Source organism: Arachis ipaensis, chromosome B02, assembly GCF_000816755.2.
Source record: "Arachis ipaensis cultivar K30076 chromosome B02, Araip1.1, whole genome shotgun sequence".
Taxonomy (NCBI): Eukaryota; Viridiplantae; Streptophyta; class Magnoliopsida; order Fabales; family Fabaceae; genus Arachis; species Arachis ipaensis.
The window spans coordinates 16882061-16893864 of record NC_029786.2 but is presented as its reverse complement, the minus strand read 5'-3'; the positions used below and the strand labels follow the sequence as shown (position 1 = coordinate 16893864).

Here is an 11804-nt window from a genome sequence, read left to right as displayed (position 1 = left end):
GTATCTATAGATTTCTGTATGGTTCTGAAATTTGGGTGGTTAGGGTTCCAATTTTAGGGTTTTTAATTTGGGGATTTTTTATCTGGTTTATATGTAATTGTGAATTGTGATTTGATGAACAACCCATGTATTGTTGATGAACATGCATGCTATTTATTTATTTCCATCCGCGTCTACTCGTTCTTCTTGCCTCTGCATATTCTGGTTCCATTTTCTCCTTTGAATATGCTGCTGCTTGTGCAATCTGATGATGAACATTTTTTTTAATGGTTGAGTATATTGCTAAATTTATTGCTTTAATCACTAGGTGCTATGTTAAGGAAGGAACAAAATTTTTCTGCAACCCAGCATGTTTAAGGAGAGTCGCAAGCTTCTGCTAGGTCCATACGTCTTTGTTGTATACTATAATTGCTAATGCTTCCTCTAATGAACTTGTATTTTATAGTTGGAAAATAATTAATGTTTTTCATATGTAAGGCTATGTTCACACTGCAGGAGCGACTACTGTTCATCAATTCTGCCATCTTGGCTCTTTCTCTTTTCTTGGTGGTGGTTTTGTGGTACGTTTTACTTTGAATCTCTTTGTTTCGAATTTTTCTGTTTGTAACAAAAAAGATATGATTGTTATGATATCATGTAAGGATAGTATACAACACTTAAGCCAATTAGAAAAAAGTTTATGAAGGCTGTGATTAGTAAGTATTGTATGAGGAATCTGGTTGTTCTTGATTTTGGAATTCAATACAGCATTATTGGTCATCGGGATGATTAATAGAAAGTTGATTAAACTGGGTCTAATGTGTTATTGATATTGAATTTTCCTTGGATAACTTGTTAAAGCAAATATTGTTACCATGCCAAATGATTTAACATTACTCAGGTGTGCAACTACAATGTCATGTTCTTATATACATGTAGGTTTCACAAGATATTCCAAAGTACACAATGGTAGCCGGAGAAAGAGCGGAGCTTCGGGGTCTAAATTTAGTGGGCCTAACTCGACGTGGATTCAGCACTGCAGAGGTTATAGTAACAAAAATGTTAAAATTACTCATCTTCGATTGTTTTTCATTGCAACTAAACTTCTCTCTTGTTTAATTATCCAGATCAAGAACCTTAAAGCAGTCTATCGGAAGATATTCATGCGTGCTGATGCAAATGCCGGGTCATTCGAGGATAGGCTTACCGAAGTGGTATTTCTCTATTTTGCTTTATCGCTTTCAGGTAGCCATGATTTGTAGTAACTTAGCACTGTCACATTATAGATATAATTGCGCTGGTGTGGTTAACCACCCCCTTCCCCCGGTGGCACACGCAAAAGAAAAAAAAAAAAAGAAAAAGGAAAGAAAACTGCATGTTGCCTTTTGTCTGATATAAATTTCTAACCTAAGGTTGTTAATAAATAGATCTCTTTTATTTCACAAGGTATATATTTTTAGTGAGAATATGAAAGTAAAAGCATTAACATTGTATTGTGGCATTTTTTTCGTATTGAGGGAAAGGTGAGTCCTAAATTTTACTGAGTCTTTGAGGAGAAGTGTGGCACCACAAAAACGATGTGAATTTCATTTATACTCCATAAACTTTAAGTGTGTCATTAATGTATGCTTTAATTTCTTTGTCTACTTTGAATATATTAATTCATATCATCTATCATTAGTTTTGTTATGATGATAACTAGACAGCTTAGACTACATGTGTTAGCTTTCTGTTTCACTTGGGTTATAGTTTTTTTCAGCACTTAGATTTGTTTTTCAAACCAACTGCTGCTTTCATCTGCAATGTCAACTGCAATGTCAAATTCCCTTTTCAGGTGGCTAGCTTTCCATTTGATGACCATAATTGCCCCCCACTTCAACTGATTATCTCATTCTGTCATAGTGCATACTCGTGGTTGAAGTTAGATATTGAGAATGTTGTGGTTGTCCATTGTAAGGCTAGAATGGCAAGAACATGATTGATGATTTTCGGTCTTCTATTATTCTTAAAAGTGAGTAGTGTAACAACCACCCCTTCTAGAAACCAAAATTTAAATTCGAAATTTGAAAATCAGTTAGGAGATAAGCTTAGAATTTTGAAATTTTGGATAGGAACCTAGTAACCACCCTCCGTTTGAAATTTAAAATATCCCAACCACCCTATCCCCAAATGTATATAAATAGGGGAACACCCATAGGTAGAAAAATCACTCCTCTCAAACACTAACCCTCTCCCTTCTCTCTACAAAGAAATAATATTCTGCGGGCAAACACAAGAGGCAAGCTCAAAGAAGCGTTAGGAAAAAGAGTAGGGAATTATGTTTTTTTAAAATGCTTGGCATGTGTTATGTTCTATTTTTATTTTCTTCCATTCACGAATGTTATCATGACATTAATTATCTTTCACTCATCCTTTATTCATGTTGATCATGTCTGTCCACCATGTCATTCATGTCTTCTTAAATCATTAGTATATGTCTCCTTGTGATATTCATTCAATTATTCACTATACTCATTTTGTGCTCTTTCATATGATTATATTGTTAATATTCCCTTAGGTCGAGAGTACATACCTTCTTATAATGCTTATTCAATCTCCTATATTATTATATTAATATTCCCTTAGGGCCGAGAGTACATGCCTTCTTATACTGTCTTGTTCAACATACTATATTCTATTATATGCATGTGTGTGATCTCTTACATTATTATATTATTATTTATAATATTTCATTCAAATATTTAATATACCCTATTCTATTATGTGCATATCATTATGTTATTATTACTCCTTTAAAGTCAAGAGTACATTCTTTCTTAAATATTTTATTCAAATATTTAATATATCCTATTCTATTATGTGCATATCATTATGTTATTATTACTCCTTTAAAGTCAAGAGTACATGCTTTCTTAAATATTTTATTCAAATATTTAATATACTCTATTCTTATTATGTACACCCATATGATCGTTTGCACCATTATATTATTCCTTTAGGATCGAGAATACATAATTTCTTTAATATTTTGTGCAATTATTTAAAATGCCCTATTTTCTGCACTTTGATAGGACCTCTTTCAATCCATGCTATTATATTACCAAGATCTTTTAATTAGAAAATCCATACACATGCTAGAGTCTCATGATTTTCATATATCCATTTATCATCACAATTGTCCCTTTTCTTGCATGATCTCTTCTTATATGATTTTTCTCTCGTGTATGTTTAAACAACCTAATTGTAAATTGAACTGAGGGAATGATCCTTCGGTAAGGGAAGGTGACCCCCAAAGACAAGATATCGATATGATCCTTCGGTAAGGGAAGGTGATCGATCGAGATGATCCTTCGGTAAGGGAAGGTGATCGAAAAACGTTTGGGATAAGAACCTTCGGTAAGGGAAGGGGACTATCCCATCAATTTTATATAATAATATATCTTTTTTATATGACTCCCTTCTTGTGTATGTCTAAATAACCTTGGTTGTAAATTAAACTGAGGGAATGATCCTTCAGTAAGGGAAGGTGACCCCCAAAGACAAGATATCGATATGATCCTTCGGTAAGGGAAGGTGATCGCCAAAATGTTTGGGATAAGAACCTTCGGTAAGGGAAGGGAACTCCCACTTATACCGGTTTGAGATCAATACCCTCCATAAAAGTTATAAATTAAGAAAGGAGAAGGCACGAATGAAAGTTTGATTTCTATGTTTTTCTTTTAGATTTAATTATGATTATGTTGATGTTACTTAAGATGTTATCCTTCTATTTTCCTATATGCTTTCCTTTTTGCACACATGTTTTACAAGAAAGATGCATATTACATGCCATGTTATACGCTCCTTTTTTTAAATTCCGCACGTGGGCTGGAGATGGATATGGAGGTGTTGCATAGCACTCCTACTGAGACGTTAGGTTCTCACTCCCTTTCTTTTCCCATACTGTCTCCAGAGGAACATGGCACAGCGGATAGAGACGACGCAGTGCCCCCCGAGGATAACTTCCGAGTATGACCCCTCGAAGCACGCGTGGGTAGTTGCGACCACTACTACCGTGCTCCAAACTATCTACTTAGGTCGAGAACTCGTGGAAGAAGAACCCCAGCTGTCCGTCATAGGAACGCTTCAACATCTAGGAAGCGGTCACTTAAGGTGGTACACCTCGAGTCCGACTCCGAGACCGAGGAAGAGGAATCTGACAACCCTGGCCAGAAGGAAGACACCATGGAGGAGGATCCAGAGGAGGAGTTGAACCCTTGTGGAAGTCCAAGGGTGGAATACGTGCCCTATTCCCCCACTTCGGCACCCCGTCGAGTTTTGGTTCATCCCACGCAACGAAACCAGGTCTTCACTGCGCGAAAAGGTGTTGGAGGGAGACCCTTGGTACCTCGATTCGTGAATAACTGAAGAGTCCTGATCAAGGATAGGATATGATGCAAGTATGGGAGCCTCTTCGACAAGATTAGTTTAGGACGTAATTAGTTTCTTTTCTTTCCTATAAGTATTTTGAAACGTACTCATGGTTAAGATGTTATTTCACTTTTATTCAAATTCCAACGTTTTAGTGCTACTCATTTTCCGTTCTACGCGCATTTACTCCTTCCTTGCGTAACGATTAAGTCATTCTTTTTCTTGACCAAGTGTGGCACCTTATTTTAAAGACCTCCACGATAGTATAAAACTTAGGGTGTTACAAGTAGTATCTAAACATTTTCTTCTAAATTTAATGAACCTGCTTTACATTTACTCCATCTTTCTCTTTATGCTGCTCAGTTTTATTTAGATTTGGCAAATTAAATGTGCTGCAGTTCTTTCCAACTACTGAGGAGTCAATGGATTACTATAATCAGAAACGATGTGTTGATGGAAAAAGACTTGTTTACTAGCTAGAATGATGGCTGCTAATTTGTATTATTCCCAGATAGAAGATCTTATGTTCGAAGTAATTTATTTTTAGAGAAATAAATTGTATTTTTAGAGAAATAATTTGTATTATTTTCAAATAGAAGATTTTATGGCTGCTAATTTATTATGGCAATCTAAATCTTGTTTAAGGATAATTTTTATTATTTAAAGAATATTACATAGTATTATTATATATTTATTTTTATTTTATAATGTTTCACTAATTTAATTAAAAATATAGGATTATATATATAATTATATTATTAAATATTAGGTTTTAGAAAAAAATTATATATACATATACATATATATATATATAGAAAACAAAAAAAAAAAACAATGAGGGACCTAAGGCTACACTTATAAAGGGTAGCTCTAGTATACAATGTGGCTACGCTTTTCAGGTGATGCAGTAGCGCTAAAAAGCGTAGTCTATTCTAGTAAAAGTGGAAGCTGAAAAGCGTAGCCTTTGGTCCTGGACAGCATCACTTGAAAAGCGCACCCTATTCCCAAACGCCAAAAGCGTAGCCCTTGGTGCAGAAAAGCTTAGCCTTTGAGAATAGACAATAGCCAAATAGGAATCATCCCAGAAAGCGTAGCCGTAGCCCAGAAAGCGTAGCCGTAGCCTAAGACATCATTTTTTTTCACTCTTGGCTACACTTTTCAAGTGTACCTAAATGTGTGTTTTTCTTGTAGTGAATCCTAGATACGTAGTAGAATCCCATGGTGCGTAAGTAGTTTTCGACCATCGGGTTCCATGTCTGTGGCGGATCCAGTTTACGCACCAACAAATTCTTATTAGGTTGCATCAACAAAAATATATTTGTTAGATTAGTTATAAATATTCATTTATTAATAAACAAATATTAACATATTTATTTATAAAATATATGTAAACCGTTAATAATATTTACATATTCATTAGAAATTTAAACACACAATAAAAATATAATTTACCAACTTATATAAATTGGATGATCTAAATAATTTATAATATGTTTTTTCGGAGCACAATAATTACGAACCATTTTTTAAAATAAATACAAAGTAATATTTTTTTTCTCCTATTTCCCAATCTTCCTCTTTGTTTCTTGCAACCCTCCTTTCCCTCTTTGTTGATCAGCAATCCCCCTTATGGTAACACACTACTTCTACAACTCTTCTACTCTCCCTAACATGGTAACACACTACTTCTTCTGCATATCTGAATGAGGGTATGGGAGGCTCTTTATATAGAGCCACTACTCTATCGCGGAAAGCTTTCTTTGTCGCCTCGCCGTTTTGCTGTCGCCTTTACCGCCAGCTCGCCGCCAATCCACCCACGAATAGCCGTCGCTAGAGGAGTTTCGCGCCAGTCACCGCCGTGCTTCTTGGCGCCGTTGAGTAAAGTCGAGAGAGAGCGTCTGACGTGAAGGAGAGGAGAACATGAAGACTAGGGTAGGAGCAAGGCCCTGTTCCGCACCGCCATGCCTTCACGCCATCGAACTACCACCGCCACTGCTAGGGTTTGGCTCCGTCACGTCCTGCTATAGCTGGAGTTAGCCGCTGTTAGAGCTGCTGTTCTGCCATCGTCAAACTTGAAATGGGTCACTGTTGTTGCTACCGGTAGCAGTGTTTCTATTATGTTTCTGATTCCTTTGTTTATGAGACTTGTAACATTTTCTTCCTTACTCTATTACTATTTTGTTCCTCTGTCATATCTCTGTCCTAATTATATTTGCATATTTTTATTCTAGCGTTGCCAATTTATCTCCTAAAAAATTATGATTGGCGCTAAGATCGCTGTTGCTGTTGCTCCAAGAGGAAAGTTGTTGCTACTACGAATTAAGAATAAACAAAGGATTTGTTGCATTTAATTACCGAATTTCAGCTAATTGAGGTAGGAGATTCGTTTTAAAATTAAGATTTTTTAATTTTAGAATTCCAAAAGCTTATTGAGTAATTGCGAATAATTTATAAATTCTTTGTATGACTAATTAATGAGAACTAATTAATGAGAATCGATGAAGTTAAATTGTTGGTGATAGTATGTTTGAATATGTTGAATTTGATATTTGATTTATTTGATGGTGCTGTAAAGAATTGGTTGGTTAGGTTATCTATATGTGTATTTGCTAATTGTGATTCTGTTATTGATGATAATATTGTTGTAGTTGCTGCTTGTTGTATTGTGATGGTGAATGGTAAAACATTTTATGTTGTTTATTGAATTGGGAATGTGAGTTGCGTTCTATGAATTGAGTTTGAATTGAGGCTGTGATTAATGTTAGAATCTCTAGTTATGTTGATGTTTTAATTTGATTGTTGATTTGAGAAACTATGAAAGTGAGGAAGCCTGTAAGGGTGGCAAAGTCAAATTTTAAAGGGAGGTTATATCCGAGTTTTTGTAAAAATATACAAAAAGTGATTTTGATTTAAAAATCCGACTTATAGGCTTATTTTGAGAAATTATTCTATGTTGAGAAAAGATTTGGCTTACATATTTACACATATCGAGAAAAGGGTTTAATATTGGAAAGTTTGATTTATACTTCTAAAGTAAGGAATGACTTGGGTTTAAAACCGTTGGAATGAGTTTGAGAAAATATTGGTTTGATTTATTAGTTAGCTTTCAGATTTATAAATGTTCTTATAATAGATATAGTTTGTTGGATTTATCAATGATTTTTTAGAATTGAAAATGGTTTGGTAGGGGACATAGTCCGAATTTCAGAAGAAATATTGCCGAAATTTTTATAAAACTCCAAGACTTTGTTTAAAGCGTTATTTAAAAGCAAATCTGATTTAAGAATATTATTTGATTTCGATTTATTACGGAAAGAGTCTTGTTTTCAATTCGAATTGTTAAGAAAAGTATAATGTTTTAAATTCAATCTTTTAAGAAGAGATTTTGTTTTAAGTTGCGATTTGAGTTCGGTTTGTTAAGAAAAAGAAAGAAAGAGAAAAGAGAACCCGACATGTGATTATGAAATGAATAAAAGGTCACGAGATGGTGATGAAAAGTAAATAGTTATGGTGCCGATGTGAGAATGTTACGCCATGGGATTTATATGTGAATGATTGTGCGGGGATGCCTGTGTATATGGAATGGCTTCCAGGAGAAAGGGTCACATGCTTCAGCTGAAGAATCAGTGCCTGCAAGTACTTGCAGAGCTCATGTTTGACATACTTCAGCTGGAGAATCAGCACCTGCAAGAAGTAAAAACTTGCAGAGGTTCTGTCATTGGAATGCCTTATCCAACTTGCTAGTTGGATTGCCTCGGGTGCGGGTGGAAACTGACAAATAAGTTCGTTACCTACGATAGGATTAGACATGTATCATATTGTTTGCGTATTTGCATTTGATTGTGTTTGCTGGTTGTATTTCTCTGTGATTGTGCTGGTTGACTTATTTTGCCTTGCTTGTGAGTTCAATTGGGCCTCTTGTGCTTCTAGTTTATGTATTAAAGTGATTAAGAATTAATGTCGCAAATGAGGTTTATTTTAAGTTCTGAAATTTTAAAGAAATCAATTAATTGTCTAAAGTAAAATTACAAAATAATTTCAAAGGCTTGATAAAAATATAGTTTCATTAAGTAAAGTCAATTATTCGCATTTTGTTCCTTACTTTTATGGCATTCCCTTTCTTTACTGAGAATCTGCGAGGACGATGTTCTCACTGCCCTACAGATTTTCTTTTTCAGCGACAAGTTCAAGAATCCTTGGCGTGGAGCTGCGACTGAATGATAGAGTTTTATGTACAAATGTATTTGTATTTCCTGTATTTGGTTTAGTCTTAGATTTTATTTTACCCTCGTCGTTCATTATCTTAATTTTAGAGGGGGTAAGACTTGTATTTGAGAATCTTTGAATAAATCTATGTATATAAAGCTATGTGATTGTATATATACTTTTGTGATTAAGTGATTTAAAATAAAGTCTCCTTTCGTTTTCTTGATTAAAATTTTGGTTTGTATTCGCAAAGGCTCAATATTAAATATAATATAAAATAAAAAGATTTAGAGGTATGTAACGCCTGGACTTTTAGTGCAATCATGAGGTGCTAAAAGTTAGGGTGTTACATTCACCACCCTCACTAGACAGACGGAACATTCTCAAAATCATACCCAAACTTAACCAAGTCGAGGCAATCTTTGGCCTTCACGCGCACCAAGTTCTTATTAATAGAAAATTTGATTCCAAAAAGTCAAGGTCAGTAATGCCTTTGTTATCGAAAGATTTCCATAGATTCCACGTTCTATCGACATTGGAATGGTGACAGTAGAAGAGAGAATCCCTACCAGCAGAATAGAGAGATCATATGTCCTCCCCATTTAGCTGGGTTCTATCCCTAAACCAAGTGTGGAGCGTGTTGTGCATGCTCTCACAAGTTCTGGCACTGGTTTTCATGGTGAAAGGCGTGTCCTGCAACACAGAAAGCATGTCCAAAGAAGTTCAATGACGTGTTCACTTCAACGAAGTTTATGTACATCAAATTGAGGTTATCGTCTACGTTGCTGTTGGTGTCAGGGCCATTCCTGTTCCAACTCAGATCCACCAAAATCGACAGTTGATGGTTTGCGTTTCTAAGTGGGTCATACATCGATGATCTTCTGTCAGTGGAAAGGGAAGGCATTTCCATGCCACCATGGTGATCCTAGTTCCAAAACAACAATGCAAATGTTAGATCGTTGATTAAGCTTTCCAAGAGTTTCTCGTAGAAATAAAGGCACCAACAATGAAACGGAAGGAAAATCCAAAAAGTAATGGATCTGGAGATTCTTGTCAAGGAAGCCAACTTCGTGATACGAGTTTTGCCAGTAAGCGCAATAAATGGTAGTTTGTTGGGTGAAGAGTGAGGGTTGTTGTGTGGTGAAGGTTGTAAAAGTCTGGAATTTGGTAAAGAAGAAATGGTGGTGGAGTATGGTGAAAGTTGTGAAAGTTTGGGATTTGGTACCAAAAAAATGGTAGTGGAGTTAAGGTTAAAAATTAAAAGGATAATTTAAAAATTTTATTAAAAATAAAAAAATTAAGCTTTTTATATTTTTATCACACAAAATTCATTTATAAGTATAACATTAATTTTTTTTTTGGTGGATACTTTTGTCATAAAATTTATAAATACAAATAGTTATTTTTTCAAAGATTATTTTAGTCGTGTTTTTACATTATTTAAAAATATTTTTGTTAATAATAAAATTTAAATATATTTTTATAACGACAAAATTATTTGAATATTTTTTGTTGATTTATCCTAATTTGTGTTCTAAGATATTCGACAGTTAAACCTTTTTTATTTAGCAGGTCACTACTCACCGGTATATATTCACGCGGCCGAAACGAAAGTTGATCCATTAGAAAAATTCTTGAATTTACATAAACACCCTTGATGATTTCTCTATATACCCAAAATATCCCCTTCGGATGAAATGTGTGGTCATCATCGAGCAGATCTTCAATTAATTGTGAAAAGGAACAGCAGCACTTGCAAAACTACACTGCTAGCTACAAATCACAGGTTCTTTCTACCACTCTTCTTTTCAATTATTTACAAAACTTGGATACACTATGTGCTTTTGTTTTCTGAAGCGAATCAAAATTCATTTTGTTCTTTCCGGTTTGCTTTTCAGATTCTGATGACACCCTATCTTCATGTTTTGGATTTGAATTTTGGGATGTTATCAGATTGCTTGAGAAATAGATACAATACGGATTTAATTTTTTTTGTATTACAACTGTTTGATCATTTACTTGTTTTTAATTTGAGCTACAATAGTTAATAGGTTAGAGATTACTGAATTTAGAATACTAAATCATGCCATTCAAATAAGCATAATGAATATCTGATATAATAGTTTCAACTAACAAATTATTTGCAACATTGAACACTGTAAGTCAGGTTGCCAACCCTTTGGTGTCGATATAGAAATTGAAATCCCAGGTGGATAATTGATTAGATGAGTCCAATGAGTTTACGTTATTTGAGCGGTAATTTGCAAATGGTAGGTCCTTGTTCCTTAGATTTTTACTGACAGATCTTCTAGAAGGCTTCATGATTGTTACTGAAGATGGCGGTAAAAGCTGTCAAAACGAGTAGGAATAAATTAAAGCATAATATTTTTTTATTGTTTTTTGCCTAACATCTTTGGCACCCTCATATTCTTTTTTTTGGGAAGCTATGCATAAACCTAATGCATTCCCTATTTCTGAATTGTGATTTCAACTCTTTAGAATATTTTATCACATGAAAAATTATACTATGTTATAATAGGTGTGTAATATTCCGAATTTTTAAATAATTAAATTTATTATATTTGTTTAGGATTTTATTTTAAAAAAATTATTTTTATTAAAAGTAATTAAATAAAATTTTATAATATTTTAAATTTAAAAATAATTAGGAGTTATATGTAATTTTTTTTATAATAATTAGAGTTTAAATTAATTAGAATTTTATTATAATTGAGTATTTCACATAATTTCAGTAATTGAAAAATAATTAAATTAGAAATAATTAATTGAACTTAGTAACATGTTGATAAACAATGTTCTTAAATATTTTTAATAGAGTACATTTAATTTTAAAATTATTCTACCCTTTAATTTTATCAAAATATTTATTCATATTTTTTTTTATAAAATCCCTAATTTTTAATCCTAAATCTCAAAAATCCCCAAATTGAAAATCAGAAATCCTAACCCTAATTTTCCCCTTTTTCCCAGCCTCTTTCTTCCTAAACTTAACACACATAGTTGTAAAAATCGATCAAAACCAGTACGAACCAATCAAACCAGTTAATGGTCAACTTGCGTGCTAACATCAGCATGTGGGAGTTAAACTTGGCTCGACTCGTATGAAGACCAAGTTGACAACCACTGCACCAATTTGTATTTTGGTATCTTTCATGCTTTTTATAGTATATATTTTAGTATTTTCTAAC

The 11804-nt window shown here is 33.8% G+C and overlaps 1 protein-coding gene and 1 long non-coding RNA gene across 3 annotated transcripts in view; both read left to right on the top strand.

Moving 5' to 3' along the window:
* LOC110268749 overlaps positions 1-1403 on the top strand; it is a 6868-nt gene extending 5465 nt beyond the window's left edge. The window contains exons 2-3 of the long non-coding RNA XR_002357169.1: positions 919-1023; positions 1107-1403. This is a non-coding gene — a long non-coding RNA (uncharacterized LOC110268749). The remainder of the gene's footprint in view (positions 1-918; positions 1024-1106) is intronic.
* LOC107625049 (protein trichome birefringence-like 14) overlaps positions 10241-11804 on the top strand; it is an 8562-nt gene continuing 6998 nt past the window's right edge. For both annotated transcript variants that reach the window (XM_021115607.1, XM_016327581.2), the window contains exon 1: positions 10241-10381. The gene's annotated coding sequence lies outside the window, so the exon portion shown is untranslated. The remainder of the gene's footprint in view (positions 10382-11804) is intronic.